At 29.7% G+C, this 20700-nt stretch overlaps 2 long non-coding RNA genes across 3 annotated transcripts; one reads left to right on the top strand and one right to left on the bottom strand.

The window, feature by feature from the left end:
• The first annotated feature begins 2522 nt into the window (after positions 1-2522).
• On the top strand, positions 2523-7775 carry LOC134235143 (uncharacterized). Its single transcript, XR_009985351.1, has 3 exons — positions 2523-2648; positions 3030-3160; positions 4770-7775. It is a non-coding gene; the product is annotated as an uncharacterized LOC134235143 (long non-coding RNA).
• Positions 7776-13813: 6038 nt separating this feature from the next.
• On the bottom strand, positions 13814-20041 carry LOC134235057 (uncharacterized). 2 transcript variants are annotated; one of them, XR_009985329.1, is made up of 6 exons: positions 19821-20041; positions 18758-18817; positions 17950-18080; positions 17436-17566; positions 16696-16826; positions 13814-15089 (listed from the first exon to the last, which is right to left on the bottom strand). It is a non-coding gene; the product is annotated as an uncharacterized LOC134235057 (long non-coding RNA). The 2 variants fall into 2 exon arrangements; XR_009985331.1 differs by lacking the exons at positions 18758-18817; positions 19821-20041 and adding an exon at positions 18307-18372.
• Positions 20042-20700: the final 659 nt, after the last annotated feature.

The following is a 20700-nucleotide window of genomic DNA, read 5'->3' as shown; positions in this document are numbered from 1 at the left end:
GTTAAAATTGGGCTATTTTTGTCCTTTAATAACATATTTGCAAGATTCTGACGATGTCTTCTTGTGGACAATCATTAACGCTAGTTAAATATAAGGATTTTGAAGAAAGAAGCTATTTACAGCAATGCCAATTGGAGAGAAACTTGCAAAATATAACAGATTTGACTTTTTAAAAAGCCTTCCCAAGGCTAACAAATGCTATTCTAATACATATTGAGGCGTTATTTTGTATCCATATTTATTTCTGTTTACAAAAATAACAATGAACATTCTCTGTTTCTATTTTAACAGAGTTTATTTGAAATAATTTACTACCCTGTAAAAAATTGTGATCAACTGAGTGTCCGATAACAACCGAGTTGCCGATAACGCGTTGAGCAGTGTGTATATTGACATCGCCATTTCATCCTTTAATACTCAATTTGATGTAGAAAATGAACTTCCTCTTTTTGATGTAACACAGTTGAATAGTGAAGTAGTATAAGGGGTCTAGATAGGCGGGTCAACTGAGTGCACTTTTTATGCAAATGAGGTCAAAAATGCTGGATTCTGATTGGCTGGGGGATAGGCGGGTCAAGGGAGTGCAGATTGGGGGGTCTGGGGGCTGATAGCTGGGTCAAGGGAGTGCAGATTGGGGGTCTGTGGGATAGCCGGGTCAAGGGAGTGCAGCCCCTGGGGGGATAGCCGGGTTTTTACAATGGATATGCAGCCCCTGGGGGGATAGGTGGGTCAAGGGAGTGCAGATTAAACTTGGGGGTCTGTGGGGGATAGCCGGGTCAATTCATGTAATATAGCCCCCTAAATATGGGGGTGTTTACACTGTGTTTACATTATATACTATACGCTGCTACTACGATTTTGTCAGCGACTCAAGAATTTAATTATAACGTCACGCTTCACAGTCTACCAGCCTAGCCTAATCGTGTTATAACTGATTTCCTCAAAACAATAAAAACCTGGATTTTTTACTGAAAACAATTACAAAAAACACACATGGTTTATATACCTTTACTGTAAGGGCCCTGTGCATCAATACGTTTTACCTGCGTTTTTATACCTGTTGCATCATCTGTAAGGGGGCCGTACATGCTTTTAAAACATAAAGTGATATTCCATAGACTTCTACCTATGCATTGTGACGTCATAAACTTGGCAGCGCCACTTTTGTCAAATGTTTTTTAATGAAATATACAGTCCTTCACAAGCCGCGATGGCTGCTTATTTTGATACAATAACACAGACTTTCACAGCGCTTGAGACTTCATGTAATAACAGTATGGTCCTATGGATATATTGAGTACTTTAAAAGTGAATATGCATGATTTTTACACCCTGAATATTCTGACATACTAATGGTGACATCAGTTAAAAGAGTAATTAGTTATGTAAAATTCAGTTTATATGAATGTAAATGAGGTATTTATTCTCAGTTCATGTAAGGTATAATTTGCATGTAACCCATAGTGTATTTAATATTACTACGATGGGTCATTCTGTGATTGAATTTAAATCAGAAAAAATGTTTACTAAATTTTGGTAAAATACATATGGTATCTTTTACATTTCTGTCGTGTTTGTCTGTCAATTGTTGCTTTACTTCCTTTGTAAAATGAGGTTAATTTGTGTATCACTGAATATTGTATGCTTTTTTTTCAGGATCAGCTGAGATGTTGTTTCACTGGATTATTTAATTGGGCATATAATTGGATAATTCTGGTAAGTTTGTCTTTGTTTTGTTTACATTTCCTATGAAGGTCATCTTTGCATTTAACCATGATTATATGGTTTAATTTAATTACTGTGTAATTCTTATGTGATCTAATATCTCTAACATTCATATAAGCACAGTCTTATTTTGTCTAAAATATACTAAGGAAACTTCATATTGTTAATAAGTCCTTTTGCATAAATTATGATATAATGTCATAATTCATTATGTCTGTTACCCATGGAATTCAGACTTACTAAATTGTGATCTATAAGGAATGTAATAAAAGAAAAAGTAAGAATCTACAAAAGGTTTATCCTTGTTTTTGATTCTAAATATGTGGTATATATGGCATACATATATTTTCATTTTCACTTTTGTTTCTTGGTAATGAGCTTTTCAAAAAATGTAGGACTACATGTTGTATATGCTAATATCTTTTTGTATGCTGTACTGACAGGTATTAAACAAAATTGAATATGCTGTTAAGAGAAAGTCTGTTAGTGTCTAAAAATTACACAGATAATCATTTTGTATTTGTGATATTAATACAGTAACTGTGCTTCTTTTGTTATCTAAAGATAACATGATGAACTATTTTCATGGACTTTTTAGCACTGTATTTAAACATGCAATTGTCTGCTTGGAATTATTAACAAAATGATTATATTTTCTATTTTTAATAATGGATAATATAAAAAACATCTGATATGTTTTGTTTTTGATTCTAAATCATGCACTGTATTTAAACATGCAATGTTTCATGCAGTTCCTTGTCATATTCTCAATATTTTTATATTTTCTATACAGTCCTAACCTGGAAGATATGTTTTGTTCCTAACCATCTATAATCCATTCTCTATGAAGTTCAGCCTGTCTGCCCAAATTCCTTTGGAAATACATAGTTAGTCAACCAACATAGAAACAATCAAACTTGAAGGTAAAGTTTCAATGAGATATCATTTTAATTTATTTAATTCTGTTTTATTTAAATGTTTATATTTTAAAATGGATAAAAAAATGGATAAAAAACATCTGATAATGGAAATCAATATCATAAAGATAGTAAGTTTTTTAGTGTCTAAATAATTAATCTGATAATCATTTTATTTATGATATTAATACAGTAGTTGTGCTTGTTTATTATCTATAGATAACATGATGAACTTTTCTCATCTGGAGTTAATGTTAAAAACAATTTTTTGAGATTAAAAACAAATATTTTCATGATCTTTTTTGGTATTGTACATGTTGTATTTAAACATGCAATGTTTCATGCAGTACTCTGTCATATTAACAAAATGATTATATTTTTCTACAGTCCTCAACCTGGAAGATATGTTTTATTCCTAACCATCTATAATCCATTCTCTATGAAGTTCAGCCTGTCTGCCCAAATTCCTTTGGAAATACATAGTTAGTCAACCAACATAGAAACAATCAAACTTGAAGGTAAAGTTTCAATGAGATACAATTGTAATTTTTATTTATCTATTTATTTATTTATTTATTTATTAATTTATTTTCATATGCATTTTTATATTTTTGAATTGATAAGTAAATGATATATGATTTTTTTTTAAATAAAGAGGGCTTGGTGGTCATGGTCATGTTTAAACTCTATTGATATCCTTTAGAAGAAGAAGAAAAGGCATAAAAATTCATGATCAAATTTTTAAAACTAAAATGTATGAAATTTTTCTTTGCCAAATGATAGTTAACAGCTGAAGATAGCATATTTATAGAATAAGTTAAATATGGCTAATTTGTTAACCCCCAGCTTCCTTAATAGCATAATTGGTAAAGATAGGAAGTTTTGACTTCAATTGCTGATGAATTCTGAATTTTCCATTTAATATTAACATTCTATCAAAGAGAAAGAATACTATAATGTGGCTCATTAGGATGACCAGAAAAGAAATCTTAATGACCCTCTTGACTATGTATAAAGATTGTAACCTTATAACTGATGTAAGATGATCTGATTGTGTGGAAATAAAATTTCCTGGTGTTTCTACTACCCAAGATCTTCTTATGAGTGTATGGGACTGCTGTAATCCTTCTCCTGTTTATAAAAATAATACCTTGGAGCATGACACTTTATTCATAAAAGGCACTTTCAATATCATTTCTATGAGTTTGTGTTCTTTCTTTTTAATAATCTAGTGTTATATCTCCTTTAACCTCATTAATATGTATGCTTCCAACATCTTAGATCTGTCTGTATAGTTTCTTCAGCTCTTTGAACACAAATACCCTGATTCAATCTTTTGAGGTAAACATCATAGAGACATCATAGATGATTATCAGAGTGTATATATCACAATCTTGACCATAAGGTCAATTTAAATGGTCAAAGGCACAACAAATGAAAGTGAAAACTTTTCTTTTTTTTTTTTTTTTTATCAGAATACATAATTTTGTAATAAACAAACACTGGAAAGTTACTCTCATAATGAGCCTTAATGTCTTCCAAGAGTTCAGTTTGGACTTCCTCCATTAATCCTTGTATCTTGTAATCCTTGTATCTCCAATGGTTTTGTGGGCTAAAAATCATGTGTCTTTAACAATCTTTTTTTTCTGACAACTGTTTTCTCTTATCATCTATAAACTTGACTTCTTCTCTAGTCAAAGGTCTTTCAGGGTAATCCAAGTAATTCTCACCCTCTTTTGGTAATAAATGGTTATATTCTTCATTGGCTTCTTCTGCAATCAAGGGTCTTTCTATGTAATCTCTGACAACATTAGGATCACCCTTTTCTGGACATAATTGGTTATATTCTTCTTGAGAAATGATCTCAATAGTGCCATCTTTTTTATTTTAACTGGTATACCTCTGTCTACATCTTTCTCTGAAAGAATTCTCTCTCCGAACTGAATTTTACTCATTCCTTTACTCTTTTCTTTACTAGAGGTGTTACCCATGGTTAATATGAAAAGTCAAAATCTTATGTTACAACTTGTTTTTATACCCTTTTTGTCTATATGTAGAATTCCATCAAGCTTATATTACATTACAATTTTTTTTTTCAACTAAGACATTATTTTTTTATTTTTTCAGGATTCTCTAGTGAGAGGTTATGGAAATGATCTATGTCTACTCTTAGAATGGTGAAAGACTCTCAGATTATGCAAAGACTAACAGAATATCCTCTCTTGGAACACTGAAACAAGAAAACCAAACTTAAGAGGATGCAGGATTTAAGAAGAACATAAATATGATTTCCATCGAATTTAACCAGTACGATCATAGACTGTGGTTTATACAGGATGACAAAGAAAGGACCCAGGATTGTATGTTTCACTGTCAGACACTGACTATGGATAAAGTGTAATCATTTATCAAACTGAGATCTAGTCAAATCAAGTATTGAAAATATGATTTTCTGATAGCATGAGCTCTTTAAAAACTATTTCTCACTGACCTCAAAGTATCTGAATGTGACTTTTATTTTTACCAATTCATATTGAAGACTGTTGTTATGTATGGGAATTACACATTTAAACCTTTTATTTTTCATCTAATTTTTACAACCCCCTAGAAATTACACAGATATCCAGATGCTGGATTTAATGGTATTATTTAACTTTCCTGGAATTGTAAATATATTTTGTTTGTGTATGTATCATGTTTAATTTTGAATTTAAAATTTGTCTCAATAGGACCCCCATAAAGATGTAAGTGTCCCATAATCTGTGATGCAATAATATCTTGAATATTTGTTGTCATCCCATATACTTCATACTTACTACATAAAGACTGATTGGAGGAATACACTTTGTTGTTTGGGACACTTTATCAAGGTCAAAGCATGAGATTATTGAGAAGACTACTTTGACAATAATTTGTAACTTACAAACTTCACATCATAAGTACATAAATGAAGAATGAATAGGATGAATAAGAGATTTCTTAAGAAATCTTGGATCATGTTTCTCCTGAATAAAAACCAGTTACTGAGATAACTGATATGAGTCTTGCAATAACTTCAACATTTTGTAATAAGTATAGAAAATATGATTTTCTGATAGCATGGGCTCTTTAAAAATTAATTCTCACGGACTTCAGAGTATTTAAATGTGACTTTTATTTTTTGCCAATTCATATTGAAGACAGTTGTTATGTATGAGAAGTATACATTTAAACCTTTTATTTTGCATCTTATTTCTATATCCCCCTAGAAATTACACAGATATTCAGATGCTAGATTTAATGTAATTATTACTTTCCTGGAATTGTAAATATATTGTATTTGTGTATATATGTATGTGTATTGTACCCTATTTTTAAATTTAAAACTTGAAATATGATAAAGGTCCCTTAGTATCCCACTTCAAGATGCAGTTACCCAGTAATCTGTGATGCAATATCTTGAATATTTTTATCATCTCATATACTTCATGCTTACTACACATAACAGCTTATAGTAATACACATAGTTTTAAAGGACACATTTGTCAAGGTCAAAGCATGCGATTATTGAGATAACTACTTTTGAAAATAATTTGTAACCTACAAACTTCACATCATAAGTTAAGAATGAATCGGAGATTTTCTATAGATTTTAAGATCATTTTTCTTCTGGGTAAAAGTCAGTTGGTAAGATTACTAATATGAGCTTTGTAATGTTGAAACTTTAACATTTTGTTATAACCTAGAGACTTTATATCTGTTATATTGGGTGACATGGCATATTCTTTGGAAAGAATTGGAAATGTAAATCAAATGCACAACAAGGATGTTTAAAGACTTTTACTATGTAATACCTAAGAATTCTGTAAAAAATCTTATTATCACTGCATAGATAAAGACTGGTTGGAATAATATAAGTTTTGAACTAAGGTCAAGGGGAAAAACCCATTCATAAATAGATCTGCATGGGGAAGACTCCTCTAGATCTTCATTCAAAAGTAAAGAAAGTATTTTTTTTTAAGTTTGAAAGATTGAATGGCAGCATATCATTTGCTTATGAATTTAAAATGAATCCAAACATATACATCTTTAGATGATAACTGTAGAATTTTTTCAATTCCTGGACTTTCTGTCTTGATATTTTCCTTTATTTTCTGTAAAATTTAATGATTGTCTTTTTTAGTTTAGTTGCATTAGTTTCTTTTTGGCATGTAAAAATGACATCATCCAATTTGAAAGAAGTTCATCTACATTTTATATTTAGGAGAGAATTTTTCATCAAAGGTTTCATTTTTGTTTATATGGAATGCTAAGTTCTGTTGATTTCCCTTTTTCCTACTAAAGACATACCAGTAGAGTAGTAAATGTACATGATGTGTCAGCAAAGCATGCGGAAACCTGATGACTTTATCATTTCTGATTAAATCAAATTATGAGTTTCATCTTTGTTACATTGTAATAATTCCTAAATAGGACACACACCAGAAACTCTTAAAATGATCTCTACTGTTTTAACTGAGCATCAGGCTTTAACAGTACATAACTATTCCAAATGATTTTTGGACGCTTTTGTATCAAAAAGACAAAACAGTTGGTTCACAGATGTTCCAAAGAAAAACAGCCACAAAGAAATGATTTGTTATGTTCTTTGATTGATTCATGTAAAATATATTTTAAAAAGTATACTCTAACATTTATCTTTTGCATAAATAACTTTTTGTGGAGAATTTTTCATAACTTTAAAAAAGTAGTCTTATTGTGTAATATGGTTAGCTTAAAATCTTGTAGACTTTAAAGTTTTACATGACCTGTCACACATCTTACATGTGTAACCATTTCATTTCAGGGTATTCAGCATATATTGTGGTTTTCTCTTAAATTTATTTGCTTATGTAATCAATAATTTGAGAATACTCAAATTAGGAAATGTAAGAGAGAATAGGCAAGAAAATCAGGGTTAAAAAATGTTTTTACTACAAAGGGGTTAATCTATTATTTAATATATAAGTACATTCAGTCTATACATTTCATTTGGGTATGAAATAAACTTACATTTGAGCATTTTAAGACAATTGTAAATATTACTTTAATCTGTTTTTAAAAAAATGACGAGATTCACTGTCAGCATGTTATTTCCTATAAAATAAAAAGAAAACAAACAATTTTATTTGAGTCAGTTTTTCTTTAAATGTAAATAAGAAGCATTGGAAGTTGGGAATATTTCACAAAGTTGATTGAATATAATACTCACTAGGACAGTTGGAGTATTATGATTTTACCCTAAAGGACACCAGTTTAAATTTCAATATACAAATCATGATTAGTCATGGAGTATAAAGTTTACACTTGCCAAAAAGTAAATGGTATCTCTATTCAGGGTCAATCCAAAGGAATGAAAACAATGTTTCTTTCTATGTATCAAATTTGAAGGATTTCTTGCAATAATTTCACTGTGTTCCTGTTCTGTTTTCTTTCTATGTATGGATAACCCTAACCTGTTCAATCAGAATACAAGAAGTAAATAAATTATGTCAAATGAAGAAGGTGCACAGCAGAAATTTACATGAATTGAACAGAGAATTCTGAGTTTCCCTCAAATATGGCACCAAGTGATGTAAATTTAAAAGAAAATGTGGATCCATCTTATGATTGAGACTAGTACATATTATGAATGATGGGCATTATGACATTTAGAATGACATTACATTGATTCAATTATATGGACAGCTCTTAATCCATACAGTCAAAATGGAGGAAATATTTTTCTTTATAGGCATAAAGTAAGAAACACTCAACCAATTCATCAGAATTTTACTCTTTAAAGAAAAGGAGCCTTACTTGCTTTGTTGAGTTGACATTCCTATTTTGTCTTTGGTAGGTACACTGATGGTTTCCTTGACTATAATGGGAACTTTTTATTTAAAAGTCCTCAGATTGTCCTGATATTTTGGTTAAAATAACTGCATGACATCAAATAATTTGTTCATACAAAGAAATAAAAGATTTTCCAGGTTTCTTCTTTTTTTGGGGGGTCAAATTAAAAATAGTGTCCAACTAATATATCCAACATATAATACAAGATAATCATCCAAGTTACACAAAGGTAAATAAATGACCTTTTTAAGGTTTTAGTCAAAAGATCAAAGTGAGAAGGATATTTAATAGTTTGGTTAATATTCATCAAACTCCATGGATAGATTAATTAAACAAGCTTCATAAATTTTGATTTTCAGGTAAAAGATTAGCACAATTTTTGCTATACCATTGTTGTCCATGAATATCTAATCAACACTATTGATTTTTCAGGTTAAGGGTCAATGTGTTCCTACTACAGTAAAACTTCATTAATATAAGGATATCAGGGTGATTCGTTTATTTGTTAGAAATTAGTTATAAAATCTCCCACTCTTTTCTATAATATATCAGTGAATGTGTGCTCCTTAATTTTAAAGAATTTTACAAGCAAATCATATACTGACTTTCAATCCTTCAAAACACAATATAAATTGAATCTTGATATTAATACTTTTTAGGCTTTCAGACTTATAGGATTTCAATCTTAAAAACTTTCAGACTTTTAATCTTTAAAAACATTTAATCATGAGGACTGATTATTTATCTAGTAAGTCTTGTCTTTATGTAATTAAGATCAGTCTTTAGTTATTCAAAATTTTCATATTTGTAAAACCAAATTGTGAAAGTACGGTGTTTGTGTAATCTTCTTAATGTTTGTCTAAAATTATTGGATTTTAATACTGTCAAATATAATTTGTGATGATCAAAATTTCCAACTGAATTCAAAGACAAACTGCCTGACCAATATATATTTAAAGTTTCAACACCATACACTCTTGAATATCCCTAGATATCAATACATTTATTCAGCATTAGCTATCATCCGTAAAATAACCTAAGAAACACTTTTATCGTAACTTTAAAAAACATGAAATTCCTCACGCAATTTTAAAGAATCTTTGTTATAAGGGATATTAAAGGCAAAGGATCCATAAATTTCCAAGTAGCAATATTTTAAAACTACATATCCACATTAAATTGAGGATCATTTGAAGATCCCTTTTCTTGATAACTCATGAAATTTTATGTAGTATGACTATAATGTGTAATTAATCTTGATGAAAAAAAAAAGGATAGTGTTAAGTTAGCCAAACCCAACATCCAAGGGAGAGGGAAGGGGGTTGAACCCTTTTGTCCAGGATACATGAAATTTAAAGGTTTAAAAAAATCATAAAAGTATATCAAATTTATAAGGTTAATATTTCTTAAGTTTTGTTTTTATTAAAAAGAAAATTTGAAAGTTAAATAAAAACAAAACTTAAGAAATATTAACCTTATAAATTTGATATACTTTTATGATTTTTTTAAACCTTTAAAATTCATGTATCCTGGACAAAAGGGTTCAACCCCCTTCCCTCTCCCTTGGATGTTGGGTTTGGCTAACTTAACACCATCCTTTTTTTTTTTCATCAAGATTAATTACACATTATAGTCATACTACATAAAATTTCATGAGTTATCAAGAAAAGGGATCTTCAAATGATCCTCAATTTAATGTGGATATGTAGTTTTAAAATATTGCTACTTGGAAATTTATGGATCCTTTGCCTTTAATATCCCTTATAACAAAGATTCTTTAAAATTGCGTGAGGAATTTCATGTTTTTTAAAGTTACGATAAAAGTGTTTCTTAGGTTATTTTACGGATGATAGCTAATGCTGAATAAATGTATTGATATCTAGGGATATTCAAGAGTGTATGGTGTTGAAACTTTAAATATATATTGGTCAGGCAGTTTGTCTTTGAATTCAGTTGGAAATTTTGATCATCACAAATTATATTTGACAGTATTAAAATCCAATAATTTTAGACAAACATTAAGAAGATTACACAAACACCGTACTTTCACAATTTGGTTTTACAAATATGAAAATTTTGAATAACTAAAGACTGATCTTAATTACATAAAGACAAGACTTACTAGATAAATAATCAGTCCTCATGATTAAATGTTTTTAAAGATTAAAAGTCTGAAAGTTTTTAAGATTGAAATCCTATAAGTCTGAAAGCCTAAAAAGTATTAATATCAAGATTCAATTTATATTGTGTTTTGAAGGATTGAAAGTCAGTATATGATTTGCTTGTAAAATTCTTTAAAATTAAGGAGCACATTCACTGATATATTATAGAAAAGAGTGGGAGATTTTATAACTAATTTCTAACAAATAAACGAATCACCCTGATATCCTTATATTAATGAAGTTTTACTGTAGTAGGAACACATTGACCCTTAACCTGAAAAATCAATAGTGTTGATTAGATATTCATGGACAACAATGGTATAGCAAAAATTGTGCTAATCTTTTACCTGAAAATCAAAATTTATGAAGCTTGTTTAATTAATCTATCCATGGAGTTTGATGAATATTAACCAAACTATTAAATATCCTTCTCACTTTGATCTTTTGACTAAAACCTTAAAAAGGTCATTTATTTACCTTTGTGTAACTTGGATGATTATCTTGTATTATATGTTGGATATATTAGTTGGACACTATTTTTAATTTGACCCAAAAAAAGAAGAAACCTGGAAAATCTTTTATTTCTTTGTATGAACAAATTATTTGATGTCATGCAGTTATTTTAACCAAAATATCAGGACAATCTGAGGACTTTTAAATAAAAAGTTCCCATTATAGTCAAGGAAACCATCAGTGTACCTACCAAAGACAAAATAGGAATGTCAACTCAACAAAGCAAGTAAGGCTCCTTTTCTTTAAAGAGTAAAATTCTGATGAATTGGTTGAGTGTTTCTTACTTTATGCCTATAAAGAAAAATATTTCCTCCATTTTGACTGTATGGATTAAGAGCTGTCCATATAATTGAATCAATGTAATGTCATTCTAAATGTCATAATGCCCATCATTCATAATATGTACTAGTCTCAATCATAAGATGGATCCACATTTTCTTTTAAATTTACATCACTTGGTGCCATATTTGAGGGAAACTCAGAATTCTCTGTTCAATTCATGTAAATTTCTGCTGTGCACCTTCTTCATTTGACATAATTTATTTACTTCTTGTATTCTGATTGAACAGGTTAGGGTTATCCATACATAGAAAGAAAACAGAACAGGAACACAGTGAAATTATTGCAAGAAATCCTTCAAATTTGATACATAGAAAGAAACATTGTTTTCATTCCTTTGGATTGACCCTGAATAGAGATACCATTTACTTTTTGGCAAGTGTAAACTTTATACTCCATGACTAATCATGATTTGTATATTGAAATTTAAACTGGTGTCCTTTAGGGTAAAATCATAATACTCCAACTGTCCTAGTGAGTATTATATTCAATCAACTTTGTGAAATATTCCCAACTTCCAATGCTTCTTATTTACATTTAAAGAAAAACTGACTCAAATAAAATTGTTTGTTTTCTTTTTATTTTATAGGAAATAACATGCTGACAGTGAATCTCGTCATTTTTTTAAAAACAGATTAAAGTAATATTTACAATTGTCTTAAAATGCTCAAATGTAAGTTTATTTCATACCCAAATGAAATGTATAGACTGAATGTACTTATATATTAAATAATAGATTAACCCCTTTGTAGTAAAAACATTTTTTAACCCTGATTTTCTTGCCTATTCTCTCTTACATTTCCTAATTTGAGTATTCTCAAATTATTGATTACATAAGCAAATAAATTTAAGAGAAAACCACAATATATGCTGAATACCCTGAAATGAAATGGTTACACATGTAAGATGTGTGACAGGTCATGTAAAACTTTAAAGTCTACAAGATTTTAAGCTAACCATATTACACAATAAGACTACTTTTTTAAAGTTATGAAAAATTCTCCACAAAAAGTTATTTATGCAAAAGATAAATGTTAGAGTATACTTTTTAAAATATATTTTACATGAATCAATCAAAGAACATAACAAATCATTTCTTTGTGGCTGTTTTTCTTTGGAACATCTGTGAACCAACTGTTTTGTCTTTTTGATACAAAAGCGTCCAAAAATCATTTGGAATAGTTATGTACTGTTAAAGCCTGATGCTCAGTTAAAACAGTAGAGATCATTTTAAGAGTTTCTGGTGTGTGTCCTATTTAGGAATTATTACAATGTAACAAAGATGAAACTCATAATTTGATTTAATCAGAAATGATAAAGTCATCAGGTTTCCGCATGCTTTGCTGACACATCATGTACATTTACTACTCTACTGGTATGTCTTTAGTAGGAAAAAGGGAAATCAACAGAACTTAGCATTCCATATAAACAAAAATGAAACCTTTGATGAAAAATTCTCTCCTAAATATAAAATGTAGATGAACTTCTTTCAAATTGGATGATGTCATTTTTACATGCCAAAAAGAAACTAATGCAACTAAACTAAAAAAGACAATCATTAAATTTTACAGAAAATAAAGGAAAATATCAAGACAGAAAGTCCAGGAATTGAAAAAATTCTACAGTTATCATCTAAAGATGTATATGTTTGGATTCATTTTAAATTCATAAGCAAATGATATGCTGCCATTCAATCTTTCAAACTTAAAAAAAAAATACTTTCTTTACTTTTGAATGAAGATCTAGAGGAGTCTTCCCCATGCAGATCTATTTATGAATGGGTTTTTCCCCTTGACCTTAGTTCAAAACTTATATTATTCCAACCAGTCTTTATCTATGCAGTGATAATAAGATTTTTTACAGAATTCTTAGGTATTACATAGTAATAGTCTTTAAACATCCTTGTTGTGCATTTGATTTACATTTCCAATTCTTTCCAAAGAATATGCCATGTCACCCAATATAACAGATATAAAGTCTCTAGGTTATAACAAAATGTTAAAGTTTCAACATTACAAAGCTCATATTAGTAATCTTACCAACTGACTTTTACCCAGAAGAAAAATGATCTTAAAATCTATAGAAAATCTCCGATTCATTCTTAACTTATGATGTGAAGTTTGTAGGTTACAAATTATTTTCAAAAGTAGTTATCTCAATAATCGCATGCTTTGACCTTGACAAATGTGTCCTTTAAAACTATGTGTATTACTATAAGCTGTTATGTGTAGTAAGCATGAAGTATATGAGATGATAAAAATATTCAAGATATTGCATCACAGATTACTGGGTAACTGGCATCTTGATGTGGGATACTAAGGGACCTTTATCATATTTCAAGTTTTAAATTTAAAAATAGGGTACAATACACATACATATATACACAAATACAATATATTTACAATTCCAGGAAAGTAATAATTACATTAAATCTAGCATCTGAATATCTGTGTAATTTCTAGGGGGTTATAGAAATAAGATGCAAAATAAAAGGTTTAAATGTATACTTCTCATACATAACAACTGTCTTCAATATGAATTGGCAAAAAATAAAAGTCACATTTAAATACTCTGAAGTCCGTGAGAATTAATTTTTAAAGAGCCCATGCTATCAGAAAATCATATTTTCTATACTTATTACAAAATGTTGAAGTTATTGCAAGACTCATATCAGTTATCTCAGTAACTGGTTTTTATTCAGGAGAAACATGATCCAAGATTTCTTAAGAAATCTCTTATTCATCCTATTCATTCTTCATTTATGTACTTATGATGTGAAGTTTGTAAGTTACAAATTATTGTCAAAGTAGTCTTCTCAATAATCTCATGCTTTGACCTTGATAAAGTGTCCCAAACAAAAAAAGTGTATTCCTCCAATCAGTCTTTATGTAGTAAGTATGAAGTATATGGGATGACAACAAATATTCAAGATATTATTGCATCACAGATTATGGGACACTTACATCTTTATGGGGGTCCTATTGAGACAAATTTTAAATTCAAAATTAAACATGATACATACACAAACAAAATATATTTACAATTCCAGGAAAGTTAAATAATACCATTAAATCCAGCATCTGGATATCTGTGTAATTTCTAGGGGGTTGTAAAAATTAGATGAAAAATAAAAGGTTTAAATGTGTAATTCCCATACATAACAACAGTCTTCAATATGAATTGGTAAAAATAAAAGTCACATTCAGATACTTTGAGGTCCGTGAGAAATAGTTTTTAAAGAGCTCATGCTATCAGAAAATCATATTTTCAATACTTGATTTGACTAGATCTCAGTTTGATAAATGATTACACTTTATCCATAGTCAGTGTCTGACAGTGAAACATACAATCCTGGGTCCTTTCTTTGTCATCCTGTATAAACCACAGTCTATGATCGTACTGGTTAAATTCGATGGAAATCATATTTATGTTCTTCTTAAATCCTCCATCCTCTTAAGTTTGGTTTTCTTGTTTCAGTGTTCCAAGAGAGGATATTCTGTTAGTCTTTGCATAATCTGAGAGTCTTTCACCATTCTAAGAGTAGACATAGATCATTTCCATAACCTCTCACTAGAGAATCCTGAAAAAATAAAAAAAAATAATGTCTTAGTTGAAAAAAAAAAAAATTGTAATGTAATATAAGCTTGATGGAATTCTACATATAGACAAAAAGGGTATAAAAACAAGTTGTAACATAAGATTTTGACTTTTCATATTAACCATGGGTAACACCTCTAGTAAAGAAAAGAGTAAAGGAATGAGTAAAATTCAGTTCGGAGAGAGAATTCTTTCAGAGAAAGATGTAGACAGAGGTATACCAGTTAAAATAAAAAAAAAAGATGGCACTATTGAGATCATTTCTCAAGAAGAATATAACCAATTATGTCCAGAAAAGGGTGATCCTAATGTTGTCAGAGATTACATAGAAAGACCCTTGATTGCAGAAGAAGCCAATGAAGAATATAACCATTTATTACCAAAAGAGGGTGAGAATTACTTGGATTACCCTGAAAGACCTTTGACTAGAGAAGAAGTCAAGTTTATAGATGATAAGAGAAAACAGTTGTCAGAAAAAAAAGATTGTTAAAGACACATGATTTTTAGCCCACAAAACCATTGGAGATACAAGGATTACAAGATACAAGGATTAATGGAGGAAGTCCAAACTGAACTCTTGGAAGACATTAAGGCTCATTATGAGAGTAACTTTCCAGTGTTTGTTTATTACAAAATTATGTATTCTGATAAAAAAAAAAAAAAAAAAAAAAGTTTTCACTTTCATTTGTTGTGCCTTTGACCATTTAAATTGACCTTATGGTCAAGATTGTGATATATACACTCTGATAATCATCTATGATGTCTCTATGATGTTTACCTCAAAAGATTGAATCAGGGTATTTGTGTTCAAAGAGCTGAAGAAACTATACAGACAGATCTAAGATGTTGGAAGCATACATATTAATGAGGTTAAAGGAGATATAACACTAGATTATTAAAAAGAAAGAACACAAACTCATAGAAATGATATTGAAAGTACCTTTTATGAATAAAGTGTCATGCTCCAAGGTATTATTTTTATAAACAGGAGAAGGTTTACAGCAGTCCCATACACTCATAAGAAGATCTTGGGTAGTAGAAACACCAGGAAATTTTATTTCCACACAATCAGATCATCTTACATCAGTTATAAGGTTACAATCTTTATACATAGTCAAGAGGGTCATTAAGATTTCTTTTCTGGTCATCCTAATGAGCCACATTATAGTATTCTTTCTCTTTGATAGAATGTTAATATTAAATGGAACAGAATTCATCAGCAATTGAAGTCAAAACTTCCTATCTTTACCAATTATGCTATTAAGGAAGCTGGGGGTTAACAAATTAGCCATATTTAACTTATTCTATAAATATGCTATCTTCAGCTGTTAACTATCATTTGGCAAAGAAAAATTTCATACATTTTAGTTTTAAAAATTTGATCATGAATTTTTATGCCTTTTCTTCTTCTTCTAAAGGATATCAATAGAGTTTAAACATGACCATGACCACCAAGCCCTCTTTATTTAAAAAAAAATCATATATCATTTACTTATCAATTCAAAAATATAAAAATGCATATGTAAATAAATAAATAAATAAATAAATAAATAAATAAAAATTACAATTGTATCTCATTGAAACTTTACCTTCAAGTTTGTGTGTTTCTATGTTGGTTGACTAACTATGTATTTCCAAAGGAATTTGGGCAGACAGGCTGAACTTCATAGAGAATGGATTATAGATGGTTAGGAATAAAACATATCTTCCAGGTTGAGGACTGTAGAAAATATAATCATTTTGTTAATATGACAGAGTACTGCATGAAACATTGCATGTTTAAATACAACATGTACAATGCCAAAAAAGATCATGAAAATATTTGTTTTTAATCTCAAAAAATTGTTTTTAACATTAACTCCAGATGAGAAAAGTTCATCATGTTATCTATAGATAATAAACAAGCATACTGTTTAATATCATAAATAAAATGATTATCAGAAATTATTTAAAAAAACTTACTATTTTGTTAATTTGACAGAGTACTGCATGAAACATATGCATGTTTAAATACAACATGTACAATGCCAAAAAAAAGATCATGGAAATATTTGTTTTTAATCTCAAAAATTGTTTTTAAAATTAACTCCAGATGAGAAAAGTTCATCATGTTATCTATAGATAATAAACAAGCACAACTACTGTATTAATATCATAAATAAAATGATTATCAGATTAATTATTTAGACACTAAAAAACTTACTATCTTTATGATATTGATTTCCATTATCAGATGTTTTTTATCCATTTTTTTTATCCATTTTAAAATATAAACATTTAAATAAAACAGAATTAAATAAATTAAAATGATATCTCATTGAAACTTTACCTTCAAGTTTGATTGTTTCTATGTTGGTTGACTAACTATGTATTTCCAAAGGAATTTGGGCAGACAGGCTGAACTTCATAGAGAATGGATTATAGATGGTTAGGAATAAAACATATCTTCCAGGTTGAGGACTGTAGAAAATATAATCATTTTGTTAATATGACAAGTACTGCATGAAACATTGCATGTTTAAATACAACATGTACAATGCCAAAAAAGATCATGAAAATATTTGTTTTTAATCTCAAAAAATTGTTTTTAACATTAACTCCAGATGAGAAAAGTTCATCATGTTATCTATAGATAATAAACAAGCACAACTACTGTATTAATATCATAAATAAAATGATTATCAGATTAATTATTTAGACACTAAAAAACTTACTATCTTTATGATATTGATTTCCATTATCAGATGTTTTTTATCCATTTTTTTTTTTATCCATTTTAAAATATAAACATTTAAATAAAACAGAATTAAATAAATTAAAATGATATCTCATTGAAACTTTACCTTCAAGTTTGATTGTTTCTATGTTGGTTGACTAACTATGTATTTCCAAAGGAATTTGGGCAGACAGGCTGAACTTCATAGAGAATGGATTATAGATGGTTAGGAATAAAACATATCTTCCAGGTTGAGGACTGTAGAAAATATAATCATTTTGTTAATATGACAAGGAACTGCATGAAACATTGCATGTTTAAATACAGTGCCAAAAAGTTCATGAAAATAGTTCATCATGTTATCTTTAGATAACAAAAGAAGCACAGTTACTGTATTAATATCACAAATACAAAATGATTATCAGTGTAATTTTTAGACACTAACAGACTTTCTCTTAACAGCATATTCAATTTTGTTTAATACCTGTCAGTACAGCATACAAAAAGATATTAGCATATACAACATGTAGTCCTACATTTTTTGAAAAGCTCATTACCAAGAAACAAAAGTGAAAATGAAAATATATGTATGCCATATATACCACATATTTAGAATCAAAACAAGGATAAACCTTTTGTAGATTCTTACTTTTTCTTTTATTACATTCCTTATAGATCACAATTTAGTAAGTCTGAATTCCATGGGTAACAGACATAATGAATTATGACATTATATCATAATTTATGCAAAAGGACTTATTAACAATATGAAGTTTCCTTAGTATATTTTAGACAAAATAAGACTGTGCTTATATGAATGTTAGAGATATTAGATCACATAAGAATTACACAGTAATTAAATTAAACCATATAATCATGGTTAAATGCAAAGATGACCTTCATAGGAAATGTAAACAAAACAAAGACAAACTTACCAGAATTATCCAATTATATGCCCAATTAAATAATCCAGTGAAACAACATCTTAGCTGATCCTGAAAAAAAAGCATACAATATTCAGTGATACACAAATTAACCTCATTTTACAAAGGAAGTAAAGCAACAATTGACAGACAAACAGGACAGAAATGTAAAAGATACCATATGTATTTTACCAAAATTTAGTAAACATTTTTTCTGATTTAAATTCAATCACAGAATGACCCATCATAGTAATATTAAATACACTCTGGGTTACATGCAAATTATACCTTACATGAACTGAGAATAAATACCCCATTTACATTCATATAAACTGAATTTTACATAACTAATTACTCTTTTAACTGATGTCACCATTAGTATGTCAGAATATTCAGGGTGTACAAATCATGCATATTCACTTTTAAAGTACTCAATATATATTTTACATGTTGATGTTTGAAATCACTGACTAAATAAAATACATACATGTATATACATGAAGGTTTAAAAAAAAAAGGGGGGGGGGGCACACATGTTTATAGATTTACAGAGATGCTCAGACTGAGTTTTTCCCACTTTCATTGGGCCACTGTTGCACCAGAATGTAAAAATATGAGTGACAAATAAGGCAAAAGATTCTGTATATTTCATTAAAAAAGATTTGAGACAAAAGATTCATTGGCATAATATGATCTGATTGATTATCTCCATATCCTTCTTTTGGTCACTGTGATTAAAGATTCATAGAAATATTAGAAATAACAACTGAGAATATCACTTTAGTTGTTTTAAAAGCATGTATCAGTATTTTATAAGATATGCTAGGAGTCTCCTCATAAGAATATTTAGAATACTGATCCAATAAAAGGAATGTGAGACAATATGATCATAACTCATGCAAAAAAGATTTATCAACATTTTAAGGATCTTTTAGTGTCCTAGTGTATTTCAGGGTAAACAATGGCAGTGTTTATATGAATGTTCTAAACATAAGGTATATAACACAGTAATAATGAATAAATACAAAGATGACCTTCATAGAAAATGTATAAAGAAAAGTTTGTTAAAACTTACCATGTAACCAGGTAACTCAGTAGAGTAATATTCATTAAATAATCCAGTGAAATAACATCTAGGCTGATCCAGGATTCAGCTGTTCAGAACTTTCTTGGAAGAAAAACGGTAGAAAATCAGTTTTGGTACTGAAATCCATAGGACCATACTGTTATTACATGAAGTCTCAAGCGCTGTGAAAGTCTGTGTTATTGTGTCAAAATAAGCAGCCATCGCGGCTTGTGAAGGACTAACATGACGTCGCTGCCAAGTTTATGACGTCACAATGCATAGGTAAGTCTATGGTATGTTTTGCACACGGCCCCCTTACAGATGATGCAACAGGTATAAAAACGCAGGTAAAACGTATTGATGCACAGGGCCCTTACAGTAAAGGTATATAAACCATGTGTGTTTTTGTAATTGTTTTCAGTAAAAAATCCAGGTTTTTATTGTTTTGAGGAAATCAGTTTGAACCGATTAGGCTAGGCTGGGTAGACTGTGAAGCGTGACGTTATAATTAAATTCTTGAGTCGCTGACAAAATCGTAGTAGCAGCGTATAGTATATAATGTAAACACAGTGTAAACACCCCCGTATTTAGGGGGCTATATGTACTGAATTGACCCGGCTATCCCCCACAGACCCCTAATCTGCACTCCCTTGACCCACCTATCCCCCAGGGGCTGCACTCCATTGACCCGGCTATCCCCCCAGGGGCTGCACTCCCTTGACCCGGCTATCCCCCAGACCCCCAATCTGCACTCCCTTGACCCAGCTATCCCCCCAGACCCCCCAATCTGCACTCCCTTGACCCGCCTATCCCCCAGCCAATCAGAATCCAGCATTTTTGACCTCATTTGCATAAAAAGTGCACTCAGTTGACCCGCCTATCTAGACCC

The sequence above is a fragment of the Saccostrea cucullata genome, unplaced genomic scaffold, assembly GCF_032062105.1.
Source record: "Saccostrea cucullata isolate Sc308-1 unplaced genomic scaffold, CSIRO_AGI_Scuc_v1 ctg2585, whole genome shotgun sequence".
Lineage (NCBI taxonomy): Eukaryota > Metazoa > Mollusca > Bivalvia > Ostreida > Ostreidae > Saccostrea > Saccostrea cuccullata.
This window is presented reverse-complemented; position numbering and strand designations above follow the sequence as displayed.